General features: G+C 36.5%; 2 pseudogenes; both read right to left on the bottom strand.

Moving 5' to 3' along the window:
• LOC143390282 (activating signal cointegrator 1 complex subunit 3-like) overlaps positions 1-717 on the bottom strand; it is a 46091-nt pseudogene extending 45374 nt beyond the window's left edge.
• On the bottom strand, positions 711-26799 carry LOC143387523 (ankyrin repeat domain-containing protein 50-like; annotated as a pseudogene).
• Between the last annotated feature and the right edge of the window lie 643 nt (positions 26800-27442).

The following is a 27442-nucleotide window of genomic DNA, read 5'->3' as shown; positions in this document are numbered from 1 at the left end:
TTTGAATTAGACTCAACCTCTTTGATAATTTTGACTTAACAGAAGTAAATATCATATGAAGATGGTGAAATAATGTTTTTATTACATTACAACTGAATTTTATCTGTAATTAGGAAGCATTTACAGTATATAAAGCAGAGTTCTAAAGAAAAGACAAGATCTGTAAGCCACATGGACCACACAACTATAAAGCTCATAGGAAGACCTGCTATCACATGTATCTAATTCTCTGTCTATGCACACACATTGAATCATGAAACTGACTTCAAACTTTAAACTGTTAAGACAATAATGCATTAATGCTGTCTTTTATTTCACTATAGGGAATAGAAGGGACATGACAGGAGGAGTAGATTGTACCAGAGTAAAAAATCATGGTGAAATATTAACATCTAACAGAAATATACCTGAAAAATAGAATGATACAAATATCAACATTATTAATGGGAAAAGAGATTTAAATAAAAGAAAAATAATTACAAGGAACCAATTTAATTTTTTTAGTGTATTTTAAAAAACGATTAAGGCTCTTTATTTTTCTTCTAGGTCCATAACTCTATTCAGATGAGGCAACAGTAGCAAATATTTATCCTCACATCATGAAAGGATTACAAAACTGAAAAGAAGGCTTGAGGTTTTTTTTTTAATAAATGAGTTTGAGTTTTCTACCTGATAAGCTTTGTGACTGATGCCATACACTAATGGATTTGCTCTCATCCGTACACAAAGGTAAGTGTAACTTATCCACTTCACTGCTTCTTCCATGTTTGTGACTGTTCCCAAAGCAATCTGCAAATCAAAAATACAACAGAAATTAAAGGAATGCATTAAAGTCAAACATAAACATTACAGCAAAGGCCATTCTGCCAGAAATTAAGTTTTCAAAATAGATCATTGTGCCACATTTAAAAGTAGGTAAGCACAATCACTGAAATGACTTCTCAGTTAATGAAAAAGCAGGCCTCTTTATTTCATTGAGAATAATACATTGGAAATGCTATCTTCCAAAACTGAACTTACTCAATGATGACATTTGATTGTTTTTCCCTGTATGGATTTTAATTCTACATAGCATTAAGGACATTTTTGACATTTGTTAATTCTTTTTCATATTCTATATCCATTTTGTCTTAGTTTCATTTTATATTATAAAACTACTGAATATGTTTAAATGTAAGTGTACCAGAATAAAAATAACAAAATAAGGGGCTGGGGTTGAAGGAGAGCACTTGTCTAAGCACATTTGAGGCACTGGGCTTAACCCTCAGCATCACATATAAAATAAATAAAATGAATAAAGATTAAAAAATAAAACTCAACATTATTAAAAAATAATTAAATATTAATTCTGTTGAGAATTTTGAGGTTTATGTGTATAAAGTCATTCATAATGACACAGATAGCCTAATCCCCATAACCAATTACCATATATGAATCTTACTATGCTAATTATTCACTTTAATTTAGGAGAAAGAAAGTACTATAGGTTCTGTTCTATGATATATCCCTTGAAAGATGGTCTCGGTTCCCACATGGTCTGTCCTGATTATTACTACAGTACAATAATATAGTAACAAGTTAGCATTTCAGAGAGAATCCTGGTTAGAAAAAAAAAAAAAACCTCATCTACAATTTTCATCCTCTTTATTCATCCGGTTATCTTAAATAAATATCAAAATAATAATTTTTAAAAACTGAAATGTGATTTTAAACTTAAAAATTTCTCATTACAAATTTCTGTATCTCCAGAGATTTATAACATTATTTATTTAATTTGTATGTGTTTATAGTGCTTCCCCTACTCAGGTATTTTCAAATATTGCAATGAACATGCTCCCCCCCACAAAAACTAGCATGGTTCCTTCACAAGATGTATAAATTTTTCAAAACAAATCTATTCTATGTTTCTAAAATTCATTTTAAAGTACAGGAACAAAAGTTGCTGTAAAAAAATTTACTTAAAAGTAATAGAAGAAATAAGGATAAAATCGCACTGTTACTCCCTTCTTTAAAAGTGTGTCATTTAATCAAAGTAAGCCATGTGAAATGAACACCTGGGTTTGGTGAAATTCTCCTCTCTGAAAGAGAAAATGAATTGCATTTTTAAGCATTTAAATTCACATCACAAAACTTGATTCTTCAATAGTCTTCAATAGCATCATAACTAAGCATACAAGTTAAGTCCTATGTACTCTGAACGGAACCTACATGCCTAGCCCTCTGTGCATCTTATAGTCCAATGACTAGATATTATTCTCTGAATATATATAGTATTTTCGTTTAATGGTCTTTTTCTTTTCTCCTTCGAATGTCTATTGAAATCTGAGACAACTAGCTTAAACTTACCTGCTTCCCTTTGGTGTTCCAACAGAACTGATTTTCCTTTTCTTAAGCAATAACAATTCTTGATTTACATAGTACATATGTGTGTACACATTCATTTCTAAATCCTGTTGAGTTGCCTGTATCTCAGAGGTAGAGGCCTTGCCTTGTTTAATCACTTATCATTTAGAGTGTCACTCAAGATATGATCAATTAAACTAGTATTGACAAGTTAATTTAAAACTGAATGTCTTGTTATACAGTCTAAAATAATGTCTTAATTTACAATATTTAATTGAATTTCTGACCACACTTTAAAATCCCCTACTGTTATATATGTTTGATGTCTATGTTTTTAATTATAAATAGTGCATTGAAATAAAAATCTTGGTGTAGATTTAATTTTTTATTAAATTTTTTTCATTTAAAAAAATTCCCAATTTAGAACACCAAGATTAAAGGTGCTGGAAAAAGATTAGCTATTAAAATATATTACCAAAATGTTTTGTAACAGGATTGAACTGTTCAAATACCACAGAAAATCTGAGTGTGCTAAATCCTCAAGGCATTTTCAGAATTGAACATTAAAATGTTTAGTTTTTGACAATTTATTTGAGTTAAGAATATATAATCTTTTTAATGTAATTCATCTAATGATATTTTCATCCAAACTTTGTTTACTCATTTTATTTCTTCTTTTTTATCCATTAGCTTACTTTTCATTTATTGGCAGCTGTATTTCTTAGTTATTAAATTTAATAAATGCACATATTAAGATGTTAATATTAACTAACCTATTGTAGTTGTAACCAGTATTTCTACCAACCTGTTTGCTGCCTTTTACAACTCAATATTATTTTTGTTGCTCCAAAGCTTTAAATTTATGTATTTATTTATTTTTTATTTAGTACCGAGGATCAAACCTAGGGCCTCACACTTGCTAGGTGAGCACTTTACCACTGAGCCACAACCCCAACCCCTAAAAGCTTTAAATTTAAATGTGGTGACAGCAACAGTCTTTAAAGCTGTTATCGTTTTATATTCTGACCTCTTCAAAGGTTATAGATACCATTATAGAATGTGTTGTTTTTCAGGTGAGGTATACATTTTACCCTATTTTTAATAAAAATCTCACTATATAGGTATCTACTCACTTTTTAGTGAAGAAACTGTGGATTAAGTGAGTTAAAAAGCTACATTAGAGTTTTTAAGTCAAAATTGAAACTCAGGTTTCCTTAGAGCTAAGGTTTTATTCCACTGAAAACAGAAATCATATTTCCAAAAATCCAATTAAGCAGTCAGTGATATTTATTACTAATTTTTTGACTTTATTAAAAAAAATGTTAACAAACTTTTTATATCCTTTCTATGTGGCTAAAACAGCAGAATTACTATATTAGCTTCCAAGATGAAGTAAGGTAGGATAGGTAGATGAAATTGGTAGGATACATGGCTAAGGAAAAAAATAAACTCTGAGAAGATAACATTTTGGATGTAAAGTTAAAAAATAAAATATAGTGAACTATCACACACCCTTGCTACTATCTTTAGTGAACAGAAATCATCTACTCCAGAAAGAGAAACTTCTAATTATATTTAGTCTTAGTGATACTCTTAAGTTGTTGAAGCAGAAAAAAAAGCTATTAGTATTAAGCAAAGTTCCACCAATTTAGTTGCCATCAACTTAGGTAAAAGCTATGCTGAATCTATGAAATTAAGAAGATTATTGTAGATTTAGATAATAAAAGGTCATAAAATTATATTTCAAAGTAACTTGAGGGTTTTAACTTTTTCAATAGATATTCCCAGTAACAACATTCATTAGGCTTATTGCATGACAGACCATATTTAACTAAAACTCTCAATATCACTAATATATATATATACTCAGTACCCATGAATCAAAGTGCCCATGATATGACTCAGGGACCATGAGTGAAAAGAATTCAGTACAGAGATGGGTGGGAATGCTAGATACAATATCAGAATTCTTAAAGACTTATGTACAATTTTGTCCCTGAAGAGGGAAACAATATGGATTTGACTGATATCTTGAATGAAACACAATATGAAGATTCTAACTGAAATACCCATTTAACTTAAAATGAAAATCATAACTGAAAACAATGGCTCAATAATAAAAATATCTACATCCTATTGACACATTTACAAATATAAGCTGCTACTATTCCTTGAGGTATATTGTGTTTTACATAGAGGTTGCTTGAGACAGTATCTTAGAGGGATGGTAAAAAAAGTAAGACTATGCTGGGTACCATGGCACACGCCTATAATCCCAGTACTTGGGAGACTGAGAAAGGAGGATTGAGAGTTTAAAGACAGCCTCAGGAAAAGTGAGGTACTAAGCAACTCAGTGAGAACCTGTCTCTAAATAAAATACAAAATAGGGCTGGGAATGTGGCTCAGTGGTCAAGTGCCCCAAGTTCAATCCAGAGTACAAACACAAAAACAAACAAACACACAAACAAAAAAATATGACTATGCAGGGTAAAATAGGAAAATTGAATCCATACTGCTCATTATCCTTTCACCACCTTAAAATTTCATTATCAATGTATGTTTTTTTTAAAAAAATAGTTTTACAATATGATATTTAAAGTCTTATCAGTTTCAGCCAGTTTCCAAAATGATGTCAAAGCAATCCCACTTGTTTCTCATAAAACTCCACTAAAATAGGTATTAAATACTCCATCATCATTCCATTTGATAGAAGAGAAAGTAAGTTTCAGAAATGTTTAGATGCCTGAGGTCTTATAGCCTCTAGAGTTGAAATCACACCAGATTTTCATCAACTTCTTGTTTTAAGCCTCATTTGGAATTCATGAGATACTCCCTTTCCAGAGGAAACCTTGAGTTCAATCTCTATCTTGCAAGCTACTTTTGGGGCCCTTCACTTTTCACTTTTCTCTCTCTGTCTACTTAGTTCAGTAGATGATTTAGAAATAGAAGTGAATTTTCTTATGAGGGAAACTTTCATATTAGTGAAGGGAATGATTAGGGGAATCTTGAGAGAGACACAGTGAGAAGGGAAAATAAAAGGCCTCTTAGTGGAGTTTTATTATTTAAACAAACAAGGTTATAACATATTAGATAAAACTATAAAGAAGTGCTTTTAAAGGTCTTTCTTGTTAAGAGAGGAATTTGAGATGGTATGTTAAACAATCTGAAGTAGAGTAAGTATGGTCCAGTAGAGATTAAACTCTATTTCCATTAACAGGAATCATGAGGCTAAATTTCTATGTACTATACTTGCAGATGTACCTTGTAATTTCATTTTAATGTTTTGAGTGCTTAATTTCCCACTTTCCAAAATGTAGGAAAAAATATCTCTTATCACTTCAATAATAGCTTCTTTGGAATTGTTAGAAAGTTAATATGACTACCAATAAAAAAAAATTAAATTCTGGGACTCTGAGAAAACACTCAAAAAATACTCTCTCTCTGTCTCTGTCTCAACACACACACACACACACACACACACACACACGCACACACTTTTGCAATATGGAGGAATGAACTGAGGATTATGCACATGCTAGGCAATGCTCTATCACTGAGCTAAATCTAAAGCCCTTTTTGGACAGGGTTTTTCTAAGTTGCCCAGGCTGACCTTGGAACTTGGCATCATCCTATCTCAGCCTTCCAAGTAGCTAGAATTACAAAGATGCACCACTACATTTGGCAAGATTATTTTATCTTTTGTTATAATATGCACTGTGAAAGTTTCACTTTTTAAAGTCTCTTTAGGAGAAGTAAGGGATAGAGTTAGTTTGAAGAAATTTTCTTCAATTTCATTAAAAAGGAAAAGAAAACACAACTCAATACCCTAAAGACTTTAGGAAGTCCCATATTGGATCCAATCTTTTTGCTTTTGAATAAATAGAACACAGTACAGTGAAAAGGGTGGACTTCAGAGTCATATTGGTTCAAATCATGATTTAGATAGAAGTGTCTGGGGAAATTATTTACTCTCCCTTTTACTTTATCTATATAATGGGTATAAAAATCTTTAAAGGACAGAATAATAATGCAGATCATATGAGAAAATTAAAATGAAACCACCTATAGATGGTCACCCAAGGCCTTTTGTCATAGTTTGTCCAAACTTGATGTAAATTATTAAATAGATATAATCAAATAAAATCTTCTATATATCTTAAAAGAGTACCAATACACAAATTACCTAGAATAGTTCTTAAACGTAATGTGCATGAAATCACTTGGGAAGCAGGTTGAAATGTAGATTCTTATTTGGTAAGCCTGAGATTCTGAGGATCTGATTTTCTAACTAGAATGCAGGTGATCCCATGGCTTTTTAGTTATTTGAGCATACAACAATTAGTAAGGTAATGTTTTCAAGCTTTTTGGCCTCAGAGTTCCTGTACATTTTTTTTTATTTAGGTTATATCTGTCAATACTAACCTCAGAAGTTTAAACTGAGAAATTAATTTAAAATATTAATTATTTAAAAGAACAAAAATCCAGTAGATAACATATATTTTTTTTAAATTTAACTGCATTTCACATTTTAACTACAATTTAAAAATCAGAAATAAGTATTCCATTAAAGTCATATTAAAAGAAGTGATAAGTGAATACATCAAGTAGTGGAACCTTTCAAAGATCATTTAGTCAAGAAAAAGTCAAAAAATCTATGAAATTAATGTCTTAGAATTTGTAGATAATGGATATTTCATATGTAAAATACCAGGTATTTGTGGCACATTATTTACTTTAGTTCCTTATTGCTTGCTGTAATTTGTATCCTACCTGTTTTTCCTGCATGTCCATATTCAGGCCCTTGGGTAGGTAAAAAGCAGGATATCTGGCCACAATTTTTTTGCTCTTTCTATAAGAGACATAGCTGTTCTTACAGTGGCATTTTAAGCATGTGCAAACACCATCAATGACAATAAAGGAAAATATATTATTTAATATTTCAGTTTATTAAATCATATCTCAATACAAAATCATCTTATATAATCAATGATAAATCTTTCAGAACAAATTCCAATGTATGCATGCTCCCACAGTGCCATGTTTTTGAATAAAGTATATACAGAATAAACGCAGGTTAAATAAAAATCCATAACATGGCTTTATTATTGGCCTATAAGTTGGTTTATATCTAATGGATGGTTTCTATAAAATGTGTTTGATTTTGTGCATTCCTCTTCCAAAGTCATCATTCATAATGCTTTTATTCATACTATAAATTTGAAAAAATAATGTGACCAAATGAAAAAGCAAAATTATTTTTATCATAGTAATGAAGTAATTGTGGGGAAGGTGGAGATCATAAAAGAAACACAGGAGAGAGGAGGTACATAGCCACAGGCAGCCAATATAGACTACTACTGGTTTTCTTAGTTTATTCTCTTCAGGTGAATTTGCACTCTGCCTAAGTGTCCCTGCTAGGGAAACTGCAGGCAGCCTGCAAGTTCAGCTCAAAAGAGTTGCCACATGAGCTGTAACTAGCAAAGCTGAAGAGGTCAGGTTGACTGAGTTCCTGGGAGACCACATCTTGCCACAGCGTGCACCAGATGCCAGACATGGGGACCTAGGATTTAATGTTTGCCATGTTGCATTTCAGTATTCTTTGGTCTGATGGCTCCTTATTATTTTCCTATTCCACCCTCTTTGAAGGAGAATGTTTACCCTGCACCACTGTAATTTAGAAGTATGTAACCTTTTTCTATTTTTATTTTTATTAAGGACTCAAGGTTTTAGTTTGCCTTGAGACTCTTGAGGACTTTGTAATTGGACTTTTGAGCAATGCTATAATGGTTAAAATTTGGGAGACTCTTGGAGATGGACTGAATGCATTTTGCATGATGAGATGGACCGAAGCCCTTGGGGGCCATGTGTGGAATACTATGATTTAGTTCTTATATGTCCCCAAATGCCCATGTGTTAAAGGCTGAGAGTCCAGCTTGATAATATTAAGAGGTGGTGGAAACTTTAAGAGGTGAGGATAAATGGGGATTTTAGGTAACAGGGGGCATTATTTCAAATGTGTCAAAGCTGGTCTTTTAACCCTCTCTCTTTCCAGCCACCATGAAGTCAGCAGCTTATTCTACCATGTCTCCAACTTAATGCTCTGCCTCACCACAGACCAAAAGTAATGGGAGTTTCTGAACATGGAAAATAAATTTATGAAATCATGAGCCAAAATTAGCCTTTCCTGTTTTTAAGTTGATTATCTTAAGTATTTTATTAAAGCAATGGAAAGCTAATACAATCTATAAATTATCAAAGAAAATGTTCTCACATATGTGATGCTAAAACTCACATTGGAGTAAAATCTCTTAACAATCATTCACAAAACTGGAATGTTTAAATAACTAATATTATTTTAGCATCTATTCAATGTAAAGATACACATATAATCTAAAAAAAAATCAGAATTTCTTCAAAGAAAAAAATCTCCAAAGCATTTAGAAAAAAAGGGAGATTAAAGCATTTAAGTCAACTGGAAAAATTTAACAGAAGTTAACAATAAAGGTATAAAAGCTTGAGATTTCACACTTTATCAGGGCTCTCAGTTGCTGATAGTATTTTCAAAACAAACATAATACATACTCACATGAGTATGTGTAGAAGTACACATACATATATGTAAATGTGTGTATATAGGTATATGTATGTTTGTGTGTGTTTTGTTTTTGCAGCACTGGGGATTGAACCCAGGGCCATGCAGGTGCTCAGTGAGTGTTCTGTCACTAAGCTACATCCCAAGCACAATTTTTTTTTTCTTTTTATGGTGATACAGACTGTACCCAGGGCTCTGAACATAAAAGGCGTATGCTCTACCACTGTACTACTTCAAAAGGTCCATATGAACATTTTTAAAGACTACACTAATAGAACTTATTTCAGAAAGTGTTGCTTCTACTTGAAAATATCTTCTGTTTTCTTACTTTTGACTAAAAAAAACCTCTGATTTTGGTGGGCTCTCTAGCTTGCACAGAGGAAATATCTTTACCTCACAGAATGTTAAGAGACTACATTTTGGCTCAAATTATTATATTCTCATAATTACTGACATAATCTCTTTAAGACTAAGTAAAAAGGAAAAGTCTGTTAACCATAATGCACAGATGAAGCTTCACCAATTCCAAATCTGTCACAATCTACCATTTTATCTCTTGTAAAAGGTAGGAACATTTCAACTGCAATTTTGATAAGGTGGATTTTTTTCTTCCACATAAAAATAAAATTTATTATCTATAAAACCTCAGTAACCCTCAACTTTATATTTAATCAAACTTAAATTAAAATAAAGTTACTTCTTAATCAAAGTGTGAAATATGATATATCAAGAACTATGTAATGTTTTGAACAACCTACAATAAAAATTAATTTAAAAAAAATTAAAATTAAAATTAAAAAAATTAAAAAAATAAAGTTACTTCTTATTTTGTTTACATATTTATTCATTCAAATATTTCTAAGCATATAGTCACTTTCAAGCCATAAGAAAGCTAAAAAAAAAATGAGATAAACTCCCCACCTTCACTGAGGTGAGAATCTAGTATGGTATAAAGAAACACAAAATATTTTTACTTGATAAATATTTACTAACCATGTATGTGTAAAATATTGCTAAAAGGAGAAATATGAAAATGTCTAGAAAAGACATGGGACCTTCCATGAAAATCTGTATAAGAAAGAAAATAAAACTACACATGATTTAGACAGTGGAACCAAAGGAAGGATGGAATGAGGATAATGCAGAAATTCTAAATATTAAGCTGGTGGGTCTCCTTTATTCACTCATCCTAAGGTATTTATGCAGTACCCACTATGTTCCAAGCCTTGGACTGAGTAACAGTTATACAATATTCCAAGACTCCAAGCTGTATGAATTTTGGGGAGGAAATAAAAAATAACTAGGATATACAGCCTGGCCTGGCTGTAGAAGCAGGGTATGTAACAGGGGCTAAAGTAGTTTTTGGAATATTTATCTTTGGTATCTTTGGTGTTAACTTGAAGAGGTATTTTTCTCTTCCTTTTTTTACACTGAGACCCAGGAACTCCTTCATCGATTCACTGCTGGTGTTCATTTAAACAGATTTGTAAGCCCTCTTCTACGACCATCTGAATAAGAAGAGGGGTGGGATCAAGAAACTGAATTATTAACAACTACAGAGATCACTGAAGTATTATGTGAAACTACATATTTATCCTCCCCAAAGTCAAAGAAGTTTTAAAGAAAAATAACACCACCACTATAAAGATTTTTTAAAGGTATTTTATATAACAAGTAGAGCCTCAAATTCATTTACCAGATAAGCTAGGGTAATATAATATGACAAGATTTTTATTCTCCATAATGCAAATGCTACATTATGTAAATTCTTTTGCAATAAAGATACAGTGAACATAAGGGAATGTAAAATATGACCCTAAATCATCATTAATTATTTCAGTCTGACTTATCAACTTATCACTTTGCAAATTATTTTCTTCTGTAGCCAAGAGAAATATTAGTTACAACTTAAAGTAGCAATTTATTTTTATTAAATAATCCATGATGTCTTGTTCATTAAAGTAACCTATTTTTCTTTTTAAGATTTTTCTGTCTAGAGGCTTCAGTAGAAGTCATTACAAGGTTTTGGGTCTTTATAAACATACTTGATTTTATAGTTTGTTAATTTGGTTAATTAATTTAAATGGTCTCATGAAAACTGTTCTGTTAGTTTTTGCAAAGCACAGGTTTTTAAAAACTAAAGTATTAAGAACTGCATTTGATATGAAATTTGGATATTAAAAAAACTATGACATTACTTTTAGGTAAAATTTGATATGTAACATTAAATAAAATGTAATTCAATATGAAAATCTGAAAATTTTGAAGAAGCAGAGCATGGAATGCTGTGGTAAGGTGAGAGGAAACTCCCTTAAAATTGAACATTTGGTACTTTCTAGATTATGTGGGTTTGCATCTGGAATACAATACTTTGTTTTTCTTTTTGTTGCTTAAAAACACTTAGCCACAATGCCAGATAATGCATAGTGAAGTCTAGCCTCATTAGTATATGGGAGTAAAGAACATAATGCTCAGTGTTATGCTTTAGGTATGAAGCATCCCCCAAAAGTTCAAGTAAATGCAATAAAGTTCAGAGGTGAAATAGATTATGAGAGGTGTACCTATCAGTTCATTAATCCACTGATATGGATTTAACTGAATGACAAGTTTAAGCAGGTAGGGTATGGCAAAAGAAGAGAGGTCACTGGGGAAGTACCTTTTTGGTTTCTTCCCTGGTGAGGGTGAGTACGGCTCGCTTTCTGTTTCCAGGTTGCCATATCCTGCGAACCATGATTTTGTACCTCGATGTATGCCTAGAGTTATGGAGTTAGCAGACTACGAATTAAACCTTTGAACTTATAAGCCAAAATAAAATTTCCTCCTCTAAATTGTTCTTTTCAGGTCTTTTGATCACAGTGAAGCAAAGCTGACTAAAACATCTGTTTACCCTAAAACTGAATTAATTAGATATAACTAAGGAAACTATAAAATTGTTTACATTTCTCTGTGTACAACCCACAAAGACTTGCCTTCACAATTCTAACTGCTGGGATATAATACCCCAGGACTTTATTCCATTGAAGATCTATAGAGCAGGCATTTCCCAACTTGCAAAGCTTCCTGTGGACATTCAAAAAGAAAGGTTGCCACTGAGGGGTAATGAACTTGCAGCAACATGTCCTTTGGTGACTTTTAATCTGTACAATCAGGATATAGTTTATAGAGAACAGGTTTCCTTGAGTTTATGTACTCTGTGAAAGTGGGAAAAGAACCCAGAAAACTCCTCTTAAATGACTTTATTCAAAAACAATATATTTATCCCAAGAACAATCAGTCAAAAATTTGGGTCTACCTTTGGGAAAGAGAAACAGAAAATGGGAGGAGTCTCAAACTTTACAAATTATGGCAGGATAAAAGCTAATGAAATTGAAGGCAACTTAAGGAAATAGATGTTTTTGTGGTTCCTTACTGATCCATTATTTTTGTTATTTGAATAATTTTACTGAACATAAAAAAAGAACAAAGGCAGGACATATATACCATCAAATTACAATTTAGAATAACCCAAAGAAAGCTTCCTGATGGAAGTTTTGACTAATCCAATAAATGTTCTAAGGTATGTGTCTAGTTAAAAAAAAATTCTAACCAGAATTTTAGAGATTTATACTTTTAGGAGGAAAAACAAGCGAAATGTGCTCCAATATATTTCATACAATATCATGGGATGCAAAAGTTATCTATAGTTGAAGGTGTTGAGAGCCTCTGCGGGCTATGTTGCACATTATGCCTAGTGAACAGGATAATTACACATATCGGCATCCAAAATATAAAACTGTGTCTGGGAACTCACAGTGGACATTTCCTCTGGTTGACTGCCCAGAGACATTGTGAATTTCTATTCAGCTCTGCCATGTCCCACACAGCACGAGAGTAGGGTGACCTGCTATAGTAACACAGCCCTTCTGAAATGGGTATGATTTGACAAGATGCCAGTCAACCTGCTGTTTGCAAGAGGTCAGAAAGCAAGACTTTACCCTTGAAACCTTATCTCTGCCTTTGATGTACACCTTTAAATAAACGATGGGAGCCATTTTCTTTTTGTCTAGCTGCAGCTCCTCTATGGACTGAACCTATCAGGACTCCATCTTTAAAACTATCCTTCTGACTCTTTCTTGTTCTTCATTAATTATTCCAGACTTTAATTTCTCAGGAGGCTTAGCCCTTGGAGTAGGCAAGAATTCCCTGGTAAGGTGCTGGACACCCCACAATAGAAGGGACCTATGCCAACTGCCACTACCTGTGTTTCAAGCCCAAGGACAACACTACTTACAATGTGATGACAGTGTATGATCAAGTGAAAGCATACATTTTCCTGCATTTTTCTACATTCTCTTCCATTTTCTACAATCTAACAAAGTTAGAATACTGAAAAAGAGATGAAAAAAAACAATGATTTTTTATTGGTTTTTAAATGGATTAACAGAAACTTACAGTCAAAATGGGGGCTAGAAAACTGTTTTTTTTTTTTTTAAGGAGAAAGAATAAGCTAATACAGTATCTGTGATTGAGCATAAAACTTAAAAGCTTTAAGCTTTCTTGACACACAGTTAAAAAAGAAAACATACCCCTGCACAAAATGGCAAAATAGAGGAGGGTGTTTTTAATCAGTGGCTTTCTCCTTGGATGTGATGGTTGCAGGGATGTAAGGTATTTGTCTCATAAATCAAATATATGTGGTGTTCATGCTAATTCATTTTCTCCTTCAAACACACCTAAAACTTGAACATAAACAACCATCTAGCTATGGTCCAAATGTCTGCATTCCTCCCAAGATTCACATATTAAATCCTAGCCTCCAATGTGTCAGGGGTGGCCTCTAGGCAGTGAGTGGGTAGAGGGGCAGAGCCCTCAGGAATGGGGTATTAGTGCCCTTGTAAAGGAGATCTCAGAACCTGGCTCATCCTTTTGCTACTTGGTGAGGACAGAGCAAGAAGGTGTCAGCAATGATCTTCTGTGATTTATCAGAATGTGCCTTCAATACACAAAGACTGCTGTTGCGGGTTCCATCTTGTTGCTGCATGATACATGCTGGCTACTGCAAAGTCACCAAGGTGCACCCACCCAAAGAACCCTCAGATAAGACACTGTTTAAAGTATCTATACTTTTTTCTACATTCATTATCAATTACCTTGATTTAAAGAAGTTTTGAAAATTAGATTACACTTAGGCTATGTTTTGGATAAATGTCCCATAAAGGCCCATGTGATAAAGGTCAGGTCCCCAACTTGTTGTTACTGGGAAGTAACAGAACCTATAAAAGGTGGGACCTACTTAGAGGCCTTCAGGTCACGAAGGGGACCTTTGAAGGAGACAGTGGGACCCTTGCCCCTTCCTCGTCCTCTTTCACCACCAGGCCATGAGGAGAGTACTTCTACTTTGCCACCAGTCCCACCAGAGGCCTGAAGGCAATGGGTTCACATCATCAGGAACTGGAGCCTCTAAAACTGTGAGCTAAAGTAAATATTTTCAAAGTTGATTAGCTCAGACATTTGTTATAGTGACACCAAGTAGCAATACCAGATTATCTATTTTGAATATTGGAGCCTGAAATGTCATTACCATCTGGTGAAATTTAGCATCAAAACAGCATAAATCTAGGGGCTGTGCAGGGGGCTCAGTGGCAGAGTACTTGTCCAGAGCCCTAAGGTCCGCTTGCTCTAAAAAGAGCAGTTCTGAGCACTGAGCACTTTCTGAAATCATTGAGAGTGCTTGCTAACCATCTCTTCATTGACAAATTGTTAAATTCTCTAAAAAACCCAGACTTTAAAAATTAAGTTCCTACAGAAGATGAGAGTAAAGCAGAAAAATTAAAGTACTAGTCATTTTTAATCAATATATTATGTATTCTCTTGGAAAACAAACTTAGATTCTATCTTGTTTTCTCAGAAACAAAATTATCCCAATCATTATCTAAAGCATGTGGAAAAAGAAGAAGACGTATCATTAGTACTTTCAACCAGTTTGGGATGGAATATTACCTATTAGTTTAAAAGAAAAACCAAAAGAACCTAGTAAATTACTTGAAAATTAAAATCAGGAAAAAGTTTGCCCAAAATATGGGATAATATGTGTCCCTGAATTTTTGCCTAGTGACTATAATACTTTCACATTTTTATCAACTGTCTAGCCCTTGCTAAAACATAGCCCAGAGATATGGAACATGAAAACAAAAGGAAAAATATAAGCAAAGTGAAGAAGCATTTTAAAGAGTCAGAAACAGAGAAGCCACACTGTTTGAGCCTTGCTTGCCCCAGAGCGTTCGGTGACAGCCTGGGTACTTGCTAGTGGGAGAGAAGGGACTCGGAGTCCCTCACCTCCAGCACCAGGACTCACTATCTGAAACCAGAGCTAGGACAGGGGCTGGCCAATACAACAACAAAAAAAAGATGAAATTAAAAACATGGGGAGTATGCTTACTGGAGCACACAGAGCTAGCCGCAGTGGAGACAGCAACTGACCACTTCAAGTCAATATTGAATCTAAAAGTCAGCAGCTTGCAGGAGGAACTTTACCTTTCCATTTGCAGCCCTCACAGTCGGTCACACTGGGGACAGAATGGTAAGGTGATCAACAACCTCTGGAATAAGAATAACAGAGTTCCAAAGGAGGGGAAAAAAACTTAGTGCTCACAAAAAGGCAGCAAACCCAGAAGCGGAGTGTGTACTCGCGTCTAAGCTACAGTAACTCACCAAATTGCTAAGGGCTTAAAACATGCATTTGTATTGTTCAGAGAAATAAGGGCAGGGGCAAAATTTACTTTTTTAAAAGGGAAATAACTTAATGAGCAAAGGCATAAATCCAGTAAAACAAGAAAAGTCAAGGTCCTTCTGCAGGATGAAGCATAGTAGGCCCCAGCACCAACCTCCCCTGTAGCAACTGGCAACTGAGAGAGAAAAATGACAACTGTATCTTTACAGACACGAGGGGGCTGCTAAAGCAAAAAAAAATGAGATGGATTGAAACTGCAGAGCAGGAGCTTTCTCAAAGTGAGGAACAAAGTGACTGCTGATTTCTTCTCAGGGGTCATTTATTGATTTGGGGACACAGGCTAATTCTACAGGTGCAGACTAAGAATTGGGACTGGGCTGCTGTAAGGGACTGTACCAAGGGAGCAAAGCCAGCAAGGTTTGTATGAGTCAGTCTGTCCCTATTAAGGAGCAGAGTGCATGTGTGATGGGTCCTGAACACAAGGTTCGTTTTCCCTCAGGGACTTTGCTAAACTGTGGGCTGTGCTTAGAAGCCTGAGAGACCAGGCCAGGTGTGTCTAAAGCCACCTTGAGGGCTCCAATGGTGGCATGTGAGAGAAGAATTCTGCTAAGCCAGAATGCTTGCTTTAAACACAAAACTCCAGGATGTGTAAGGAATCTAGGCCAAAAGCACCACACATTAACATGTCCCAGGGAAGTGAATTAGCAAGTTGTCAGAGCTGAGCATAGCTGACCAGCCAAACCACGCCAAGCACAGACAGGAAGCAGAGGCCTTCCCAAGGTCAGCAAGGACACCAGCCCAGCTTGCTCTCACCTGCACCAGTTCCTCACCAGCCTGGCCAAGCAGGGAGGGGGAAAGCCTTCTCTGCCACCGTGATCATCTATCACCATCTGACATACAATTAAAAAATTGTTAGATAGGCAAATGCAAAGAATTGGAGATTAGTAATCTGTAGAAAAAAAGATAATTAATATAGGCTGAAAAATTACCCAGAGGTTAAAATAACTGTAATTAAAATATTGGAGAAAATAGATGTATATAAATGGGTGAAAGATGGAGAATTCCAACAACAAATGGAAGCTATAAAAATCAGCAATGAAAATTCCATAAGAGAACTAAAAAACATAATTATTAGATATGAGGGATTCTGGATGCATTCACTACTATCCTGATTACAACACAGACAGAACAGAAATTCACAACACACAGAACCTGACCACAAAGCAAAAGTTTGTGGCCTGGTGGGAAAATGAAAATTCAAATACACACTACTACAAGACCATAAATGGACACAAGTTCCAAGGGCAGTTGGAGGCATGTTGCAGAGTTGAAGATGAAAACGCACACCCCATGGCCCAGCAACCTGGCCCCAGCAAGCGGGCTGTAGCACCTCTCCCTACTTTACTCCTAGTACAGGTTCAAAAGGATGCTTGAGAATGTTCTCAGCAGCACAGCACTGCTTCATGAAGTAAGACAGCTGCACACATTTCCAAATGAGTCACAACAAGACAACAGAGAACTTGAATGACAGAATAGAATTCTGCCCATGCACTAGTGAATCATTAGCCCCATGCAACAGGACACACCTAAAGGGCAGTGTTACACAGAGGTGCTGCAGGATGACACCAGGGGTGCGTCACCATCCACCCACAAGGGCAGTTTGCTAAGTGTAAGCTGCATAGGCCTGGGGGACCCTAGGCCTCAGATCATTTCAGAAAAGTCACTCTCTCCCAAGGTCGAGGTGGGGTTTTCCAGAAGTCCACATGTAAAAGCAGAGCAGGAAATGTAGCTGTCCTTTAAGTCCAATATTTAAAACCATTTGCAAAGAATGAAAAAGCCACTGTTTTAAGTGCTGGTTTTGGTTTTTCATTCTCACTTATTTCTGGCTTGGATAATATAAGTACTCTTTCATCAAAATTTTATTTATGTTTGCATGTATAGTTTTATTATTATCATTACATTAAAACATTATATAAAATTATCAATTTAAGTTTCAAATACAGCTAATGCTGATAGCTATAACCTGAATAAAAACCAGCTCTTTGGATCCTCAATACATTTTGAGTTTAAAGGGTACCTAGAATGAAAGTACTTGAAAAGCATGGCTACAGAACGAACCCTGAGAAGCCGATCTGCACAGCTCCTCTGTGCTCAAGCCACGTGGCTGAAAAGCAGATTCACAGGGTGCTCACCCATGGCTGGCCGGATTTAGGAGGGACACACAGGGTTCCTAAAAGTGTAGATTATTTTCTTTAAAACAAAATCAAATACAGATTTGAAGCAAATATGGCAAAAAGTGGGTGGGTATGTGTATTTGCTTTTCTACTTATTTCACTATATAACTGAAACACTTGCGGGTAGGGAATCTATAACTTGCCCCATACATTCCTTTTCTCCAAGTGTATATTTCCTTTGGTGCCATTAATTTTCTCTGTGAATCCCACTAGGTCCACTGGGTGATGTCTATTTCTCTCACAACTTCACACACACACACACACACACACACACACACTAAGAGTAGACCTAAAAAGGTTTTCCCCCTTTTCCAAATGAATATGGTTTTTTTACTGATAATCTTTCAGAAATAGGAACCCCACAGATGAAATTATAGATTTATGGAGAGGTAAAAGGGACCTCAGAGACTCTATCACATGACATAATCTGATGCAATGTCCTTAAAAAAATTCAATAAAATGGAATGCCAACATTATTTGAAAAGATAGAAATTAAAAAAATCAAAAGTACTGGTTTAAAAAGGATCCTTTTCATCTCTCATGTATATTTAAATTTCTCTACACACACACACACACACAAAAAAAAAAACACAAATGAAAAAGGCTGACATGGTTAAAGCAATACAACTCACCAACTGACCAAAATGACAATGTTTTAAATTAAAATAAGTAGCTATCCATTAATGAAGCAATAGTTAATGAGTCCCTAAGGCCTAAGAACACAGGTGGATAAAACAGGCATTCACTCTGTTCATTCCAATAGGCAGGCAGGACATCAAGGAAAAGAAAATGCACATAGAAATACTCCAGATCATGATAAATACTAAAAATTCAGAAAGAAAACGAAGTAGGGTGATGTGGTTTTGACTGGACAGGGAGACTCCACAGGGCTCAGTGGAGAGGGAGAGTGCAGGGGCAGCCCTGAAGAGGGCACTTCAGCCATGACAGGCTGGCAGCCAGCCAGACACCTGCTGGCTGGACTCCCCTCCTTCAGAAGGTAACAGGGCTGTTAGGGAGGAGCACGGAGCAGGGGCACAAGAGGGAGATGGCAAGCTGAAGGGCGGGCAGGGAGACGACCAAGAGGAACTCGGGGGGGTTCCAGCAGGGCAGCAACATGATCTGATGCTTGGATTGTCTGAAGATAGAGGGAGCCAGCATCAGGAAGGCAGGTGAGGAGGCCACTACTGTGGTCCTTCTGCCAAGAAACAGTGGCCGAGGAACAACCATGGAGGGTAGGCAGGAGGAGGAGGACAGAAGGAGCCCTGGGCTCAGGAAAGGACTGAGTACAGCTTAGCGATCAACAGCGATTCCCAGATTTTAACAAAAAGAATGACTTCCCCTTTGGAATATTATGTTCTCAGTCTGTGTTTTAGCTATTTTCTTACAACAGTACAGCAAAATACCAAAACTCAAAATAACAAGGATTTCTCCTTTGTTCTGTGTGTTTTGATCTGCTCTCTCCTGGACAGAAGGTGCAGACGGCTCTGTCCCTCCTCACCTCTGACCTCACCCTGGACCATTTCCAAGTCCTGGGTAGGTTCTTGTGCAAATGATGGTAGAAACACAGGAGGACAAATCCCACTTTAACCCTCTGTTTGACAGGTCAATTTGCTAATGTCCCACTGACCAGAGTAAACCTCAGGACTAAGCCATCATCACATGGCAGGAGACACCCACTTCTCCATATGATGAAGACCATGGCTACTCAGAGGGACAAAGAACACAGGTAGTAACTCAGCCCAACACAGGGTCAGTGTGGTCAAATCAAGACACGGTGCACTAGAAAGGCAATGACATTTAGGATCTTTATGAGATTAGGATCACGGGATAGAGAAATTGGTTTGAAATTTAAAAGAAAATGATAAAGTCTGAAGACAACAATGAGATCAATAAAGACTAAAGATCACAACCAACCAGAACACAGTTCAAAGAGATTTGTAAGAATAGACAATAAGTATTCACTTATTTTAATTCATAAAATTAAGCAATTTTATTTCATAAAATTAAAAAAATAGCAAAATCACTCAACAAAGAGGCTATAAAAAAGTGTCATAGTTTCACCAAGTATAGAATACTCTTACTAAACATTAAGAAAAATAAGAATACGCTTACTTGTCCATATTGCTAAAAGCTTTACCACTGTTTGCTGTGCTTAGAAAATACTTCTTAAAAGAATGAATGTGCTAAATATGCTCTGATGAGGTCACAGAAACATGCTGTGCACCTGAGAGGAGGCAGAACTGAGTCATGAAGAGTTTTCAACGCTAAGCAGAGAAATATGCATTGGTTATGCAGCTTACCACAGGCAAGAGAAAGGACCTGCAGAAGGCATTGGTACAAAAGGAATCCAACAGACCGAACAGGAACAGGTGAATACAGATTCTAAATTAGTAAAAGAATACAAGGACTAATCCAAGAAAGAGATGAAATACCTTAGACAAGAGTAATATAATAAGAGAGAGTCAAAGAAAATGCTAGAATCCAGCCTAGGGCAGTGCTTCTCAATCTCAAGGACACTAGGGTCCAGTTACAAGGCAGATTCTGAGTCAGGAACCAGAGATTCTCCCTCTTCCTCAACCTCCAAGGTGGGGCAAGCACTGCTATCTTCATATCACCTCTGAGTAGAAAGGACCCAGAGAATGAAGCCATTATGGAGAACTTCTTCTGAATCAGCTTTCCCAGCACTCCAGACACTGCAGAAACAGCTCGTCACATGCTCTCCCACCATGCCATGGCTTCCTTCATGGCACACACCAAACACGACTTGTGTGTCCAGTTATGATGTTCTGTTCAGTGTACCTCCTCCCACTTAACTCGGTGCCTTACTTGATGCACCACTTGAGCCCTGATGCTTAACTTAGCATGCATCTGGCACATGGCCTGCACCGAGGATTTAAAAAATGAATGAACAGAAATACTGGTAAAGAAGCAGGTCTGAACACACCAGGGTTAGAAAGGGCAGCTGCGTGCAAAGAGACACTACTGAGAACAGATAGAGGCTCCGGATGCAGATCTGATGGCTGTATTAATATGGACATTGGAGCCATGGAAGAAAATAATGTAGGGTCACACAAAGAAAGAACATCAAATGAAGCTCTCGGGGGTAGTCTTGAGAGAACCTAGGGGAGGGGACAGCAAGGAACACAGTCAGCAGGAGGTTCTCAAAGGAAGAACAGTCAAATAATGAAAAAAAAAGTTTTAAAACACAGCCTCTGGGCCAAGCGGATGGAGCACTGAGCACAGCAACAGGCTAGGCTAGGCCTCCTTCTGGAAATGGGAGATTCTAGGAGGTTCAGGAGGAGCAGGAGACAGGGAGGAAGGGAGGGGACGGCACTCCCTGTTCACACCCAAGGCTACCTGCTGCCCATCTGAAGGAAGAAGCAGCCTGGTGTGCTTGAAAATGCCTCCAAGAGCCAGGCTGTTATACAAAAATAAATGAAATAAATGAAACGGTGTCTTATACAGCAGGGACGGGGCTTGGCTCAGATCAGAGCATGTAGCACGTGCCCCCTCCCCCACACAAACAGCAGCTGACCCACTTCGGGGGAGTAGGAATCCAATACTGTCAAAATGGACATTTTCATTTTTTGTCCCAGGAACACACAAAAATCGGAATATGTGTGTGAAACTTCCTGAATTGGGAAGAGAATATATTGAATTTATCGTGTACCACTGGATTCTCTCTGGCCTACACAAACAAGCAAAAAAACCTGACTTATCCAAAGTGAATAAAAGCACAGGACTGCAGAGCAGAACTGAGTGTGGTGGGCTTTGAGCAGACCAACATGCAAACAGGGCCAACATGTTGAGCCACCAGAGCACAGGTGGCCGAGTCCCAGGACAACAGGCTCAGCAAGTGGCCAAGAGCACCACAACAAAGCAGAAGGTGCTTCTCTGTGAGGCCCAGGAACTCACCCAGCATGGAGAGAAAGGGCTGGAGGCGGGGGTGGGAGCTCAGAATGAATGGAAGTCCACCCTGGATTCCACCCCACACAGCTCCAAGTCAAAAGCCAGAGGACCACAGTGGAAAATGGACTCAGACTGGGAAAACTGTTTTTGAAAATACACTGATTTGTTTTATTTTAAATTTGGACAGTCACAAAACTCTTCAGTGATCTTTTCATCTGACAATATTTGAGCATTGACAGCGATGGCTATCTGAAATAGTACCAGGTGTACGAGATGGATTACGGAAGGAGAATATTCTGTGGAGAAAACACTCCACAAGTGAGGGCAAGAAGGCAGCAGCCCTCCTGCTCTTGAGCCCCTTTGTTGACTGTGCCAGAAACACTTGGAGCCAGTTGAGACATGAGACAGCTATCTGGCCACTTAAAACTCCCTGGACTGATGCCATATTCATGCACGCTCTACAGCAGACAGCATGTCAATCAATTAATCACCATACCAGCCTGGTCTGCAATTAAAACTGACCTAAATCATCAAGTACCTCTGTTTTCTCTTATGAAGAGCTTGGGCATTCTTTCAGCTAGGCTGTGACAGTCTAGATGGGCAGCAGCAATGTGTGCTGCTCTCCCTCAGAGGACAGCTGGCATTATGATATGTAAAGTGCCACACAAAGCACTAGGGTCCATATAAAAATTTCATCAGAAATGATGTCATAAAGAAGCATATGCCTAACAGAAGGGGTATGAGATACAACAGATGCCTAACAGAAGAGGTGTGAGGACAACTCAAGGTAGAAGTTGAGAGAGAGTGAAGTGAAGAACCATCAATGTTACAAAAACAGATAAAAAGCTGGGAAAGAACAGTCCATCATTGAGGGACTCTTATTTGACACAACAACAAGTGTCAGGGTGGTCTCCCAGTTCGCCATCTTGTCCTAACAAGCCACGCTGCCTTCCACCATGGACTCAAGTTTCCTGCTGAACTCTCAAACCCTAGACAACTGATCTTAAATTTTCATCACAGTTTCATTCTGTCTATGCTACATCTGGGGTGCCCTGAAGACACTCTTTCTTCCTACTCCACAGGGCGACACAGGAAGCCATGCCACACACAGAAGACTCACTCCTGGTCCTGCAGATGTTGGCCTGAAATGAACACAGGCTCTGACATGAACAGGACATTTTTTATATGAACTGTTCTTAAAAACACACAGCTTTTGCTCTCAATATTTGCGGTTAAGAATTAATGATGTTAGGGCTAGAGTTGTGGCTCACTGGTAGAGCACGTGCCTACCATGTATGAGGCCCTGGGTTCAATTCCCAGCATTGCATATAAATAAATAAAGGTCCATCAACAACCGAAAGAATATTTGGGCTGGGGCTCAGTGGTAGAGCACTCACCTAGCACATATGAGGGACTGGGCTTGATCCACAGCACCACAAAAAGGTAAATAAATAAAATAAAATTACTGTGTCCATCTACAACTAAAAATATTTAAAAAAATAATAATTGATATTAAAAAAAATTCATGACAACTAAATCTAAGAAATGACATGCTGTGCCAAGTCAGAAGGGAACATGACAGTATGGAACTTGATTAATGTGAAATTCCTCTTACCTCTCTTTATTATTTAGGAAAATGGAATCTCTGTAAGTTGGTACTTAATGTGAATACACAGTCATATCATTGCATGTAAGAAGTCAGCATACGATATTATGTGTTTCACCTAGTATTAAGAGTGAAATATAGGGAAAAATAGAAAGAAAAACTGAAGAAAAAAGCGTCTATTACTAAATCACTTCTCTGAAAGTTCCCCAGCTTAGTGGATCTGAGAATAAGGGTTTTTTTCTTTATCAATTTCTCACTACTAATAAATTGTTTCACATGATTATGTGGAACTATCAACATTATCAAATTTTAAATGTTAAGAAAATAACAATATAAAAGCTGGTTTTGTATTTTGTTTTTGTTTAAAGTGAAAAAAAGATTTTGTGTATCTTTGCTTATATTTATATTTCATCTCATCACATAGCTACTTCTATCTCCCTCAAAATACCACAACTCTTTGAAAACAATGGTCCTCTGTCCCATGGTCTGGCTGTTAAATTACAACTATACATGCCCTGATAGAATATGTTCCTATTAAAATCCTTGAAGGACCTATTTAACAACTCAGTTGTCTTAGTCAATTTTCTGCTTCTGCAACAAAATACCAGAGAATGGGGAATTTATAAACAGAAGAGGTTTATTCAGTTCTCCATTCTGGAGGGTGAGAAATCCCGGATGGAGGGGCAGCATCCAGTGAGGGATTTCTTACTGGTTAATGTGGTAAAAGGGCAAGCAAGTGTAGACATAGAAAATATAGGATGGAAAGACAAAGCGATTAGCACCCACTATCAAGAATAGCACCTACTGTCAATCAGAAAAGCAGTGCTGGTGTGGTTTTCACACACAGCTCAAAATGCTTCTTTCTTCCCTTCGATTAGATAATAACTGTAAATTACACAAGAAAAAGAAAATATGAGGAACAACTGAGTAGGAGAAAAATTTCTTTTAGAAAAATTAATGATACTATAGTGAGAGGTATGCTTAAGTATTAGAACATCAAAAATATATGGTTATCAGGATTTAAAACATTTAGGTATTAGAAATTTATATATGCATTCCACTAAATTACAAAATTATATAATTTTAATTATTAGGGTCTTCTTGAATTCTTTAAAAGTAATTGATTTAGGTGTCATCCAAATAGTTTATGAACTTACTGATGACAAAGAGATTAAAACTCAGGTCTTCACTATTGATGGTTATCTTGAGAAAAAGTAATAAAAGATGTTTTTGGGTAGAGACCATTGTCTCTTAAAACGAAAAGTTTCATTTTCAAGACTCCCTCACTGGCTCAATGATAGTGACTGCACAATGGACCCGCTCCATCACACCTGCCATCTCCTGTCCATGCCACAAGCATTAACTCAGATATCCTCATAGAGTGGTGAGTGATGTAACAGTTTTAAGCCTGATTTTGATGACCAAAAGATGCACCCTGACTTCCACTGGACAGCACTGACATATTAAAAGACCCCAAGAGTCCTATACTTCTCAAAAGCAAGACTCTGTGAGTTGAATAACCCCTCCCAATTTTAAGTTCTACACTGTCATTCCTGATTCTTAGCCACACTGTGTGCCAGCCCTCACTCTCCAACTTCACTGCACACCAACATCTACATCACTCCTCTTTTCATCAAGTCCTTAAAAGAAACCTGTTATTACAAATATGGAGAGATATACTTCAAATGCCACTTAACTAGATTGGACAGTTTACTTCACTTTCCACCCCTCAGTTTCCTCATATGTAAATGGGAATTACCTCATAGAACATTATGAAAATGAAATAGTTTAATATTTATAAAACTGTTTGAAAAATGTCTAACATACTGTTTGCTATAATTACTAAATATTATCAATATACCTTCAAACTTTATAAATTTCATAATACTAGATTTGAGGAGGCCATAAAAACAAGCATCACCTTTTTCAGAGCTACTCAAAACTCTTCCAAGTCCTCCTGGAGACACACTCATACAAACCTCCAGTGCACAGTGCTCCATAATCCTTGGGGCACAAACTTTTACCTGATAAAGCCTAGTAAATATGGGGAGAAAAAGGTGTGTGGCAAAATGAGTCATTCAAGTAGAAGGGAGGCAAGAGCCAGCACACAATGACCAATTGCTACTTTCACAATGACCAAGGAAGTGACAGGCAAAAATTATATTTTCAAGAAATTATGTTTTCTTGAGCAAATTTTGAATCTGCAGCCACTTCAAAAAGCAACTTGCTTAGATCAGTCCACTCACCATGAACAAATGCTTAACTAAAATTGGGAGGGGGGGAATGTTCTCTGCACCACTCACTAAAAGCACTAAAGTAATCCCAAATTTTCACTATGTTATAAATATCACATAAACTTATAATTCAACTTTTCAATAAGTTAATATGGGAATAATCCCAAAAACACATTAGCAAATTTTCTTCAGATTCTCAATGCCTATGACGCCTTTTAAGGAGAAATTTTCATGTAAAAAATAATATGCTATAAACAAAAAGTTACTGGCTTCTATACTGAGAGTTCTCCTACTTCAGCTCATAGTATAGATAGTTCATCCTCCCTGAAAATGAGGCCTGGTTTCCAGGCAGCTAACTGTTCTTCTTTATCGTAAGAAAAGACTCCCCTGACCACTGACAGTTACTGTTAGAAATGGAACATTCTGTTGTTAAACAAGAACAGTTAAGACTTATTTTTAATCTATATATTGTGCAATACAAAGTTCTGTTTCTTCCCATACTAAAATAAACAGTTGTACTCAAAACCACTGATTAAGCCCAACTGCACAGCACTAGTAAAAGTACCTAAAAAAAAAGAAAAAAGAAAAAAGAAAAAACCCTAGCTAAAAGTCTCTAATTGTTGCACAGAAAACTAAACACTATGACATTCTTTGCTGTTACCTTTTGAATGCTTCTGCTGGGTTCCTCTCACATTCCCCAGGCTGTAAGAGGCTTTGAACGGCTGGATCTCGCAGCTTGTCCTCATATCCTTGGAGTAGTCCACTGTGGCATATCTGGGCGACCAGACCTCTAACAAACCCTCCAACATACAAAGTATCAGAGTCCTGGGCTTTGCAGAAATGAAAGGCCAAAGCCTGGCAAGGTAAATCTCTCTGCAAGCTTGTAGGTGAACTTGGCCATAAGAGTTCAGTACACAGGGCTGTCTTGCCACTACCAGGGCCTCCTACCAACAACACACCCCAGGGAGCTGCCTTTCCTGAGACAGCACCAGCATTATTCCCAGAATTCATCACAAGGGATGGTGTGTTGACAGCACTACTGTAGCAGCTACTTTTCTCCTGGAGGCAATGCCGAACCTTGTGGAAAACCCACTCCCTACAGTAAAACTGCTTCCCTTGCAGTAAACTCGTCTAGGCATTTTGCAGACCTTTTCTTCCCAAGGATTAGTCATAATAGGTTTTCTATCTTCAACACTGGCTAGGAGCTAGGTACACCAATATAGTCTTTATATCCATTTGGAAATAACTTGCATTTGAATGACAAAAGTAACCAGTTACAGAAAAATTCAACAGTCACAATTTATCAATACAATGTGCATGACTCTATTTGCTTCCATATTCTTGATTAGCAGAGAATATATTCATTGTTGAACAGATGCAAAAACAACTGGTTCCAAAGCTTGCCAATAGTTTTTGTATGTCTTGATGGGTCATATAGCTCCATCCTTATGTCTGGAGTTTATGTGACTGTGGAGATTTGAAGCATAGAGATGATATAATAAATCAGGAAAACTCAAAAAGAGAAAATTCAGTCTTTCAATATAATACAAATGCTTCTCCAAACTCCAGTGTTAATTGTGTGTATGAAAATTAGATGTAGAAAAGTTGTCCATTATCTTAAATGTCATCAAAGAGATAGCATTTATATAGTACATAGGTAGCTCTGTGTTTCTTGTTGAAGGATGACCACTCCAAGTACTAGTTCTTGCCAGGTTTAGGCATCTGGGCAACTGCAAGGGAACTGATTCAGATTATCCCTTATGTGGCAGAAATGACAAACCACTGTTTACACTTTCTTAATTCAAAGCATTCATA

This window comes from Callospermophilus lateralis, unplaced genomic scaffold (genome assembly GCF_048772815.1).
Source record: "Callospermophilus lateralis isolate mCalLat2 unplaced genomic scaffold, mCalLat2.hap1 Scaffold_52, whole genome shotgun sequence".
NCBI classification, from domain to species: domain Eukaryota; kingdom Metazoa; phylum Chordata; class Mammalia; order Rodentia; family Sciuridae; genus Callospermophilus; species Callospermophilus lateralis.
Note: the sequence above shows the minus strand (reverse complement) of the source record. Positions and strands in the feature narration are given on the sequence as shown.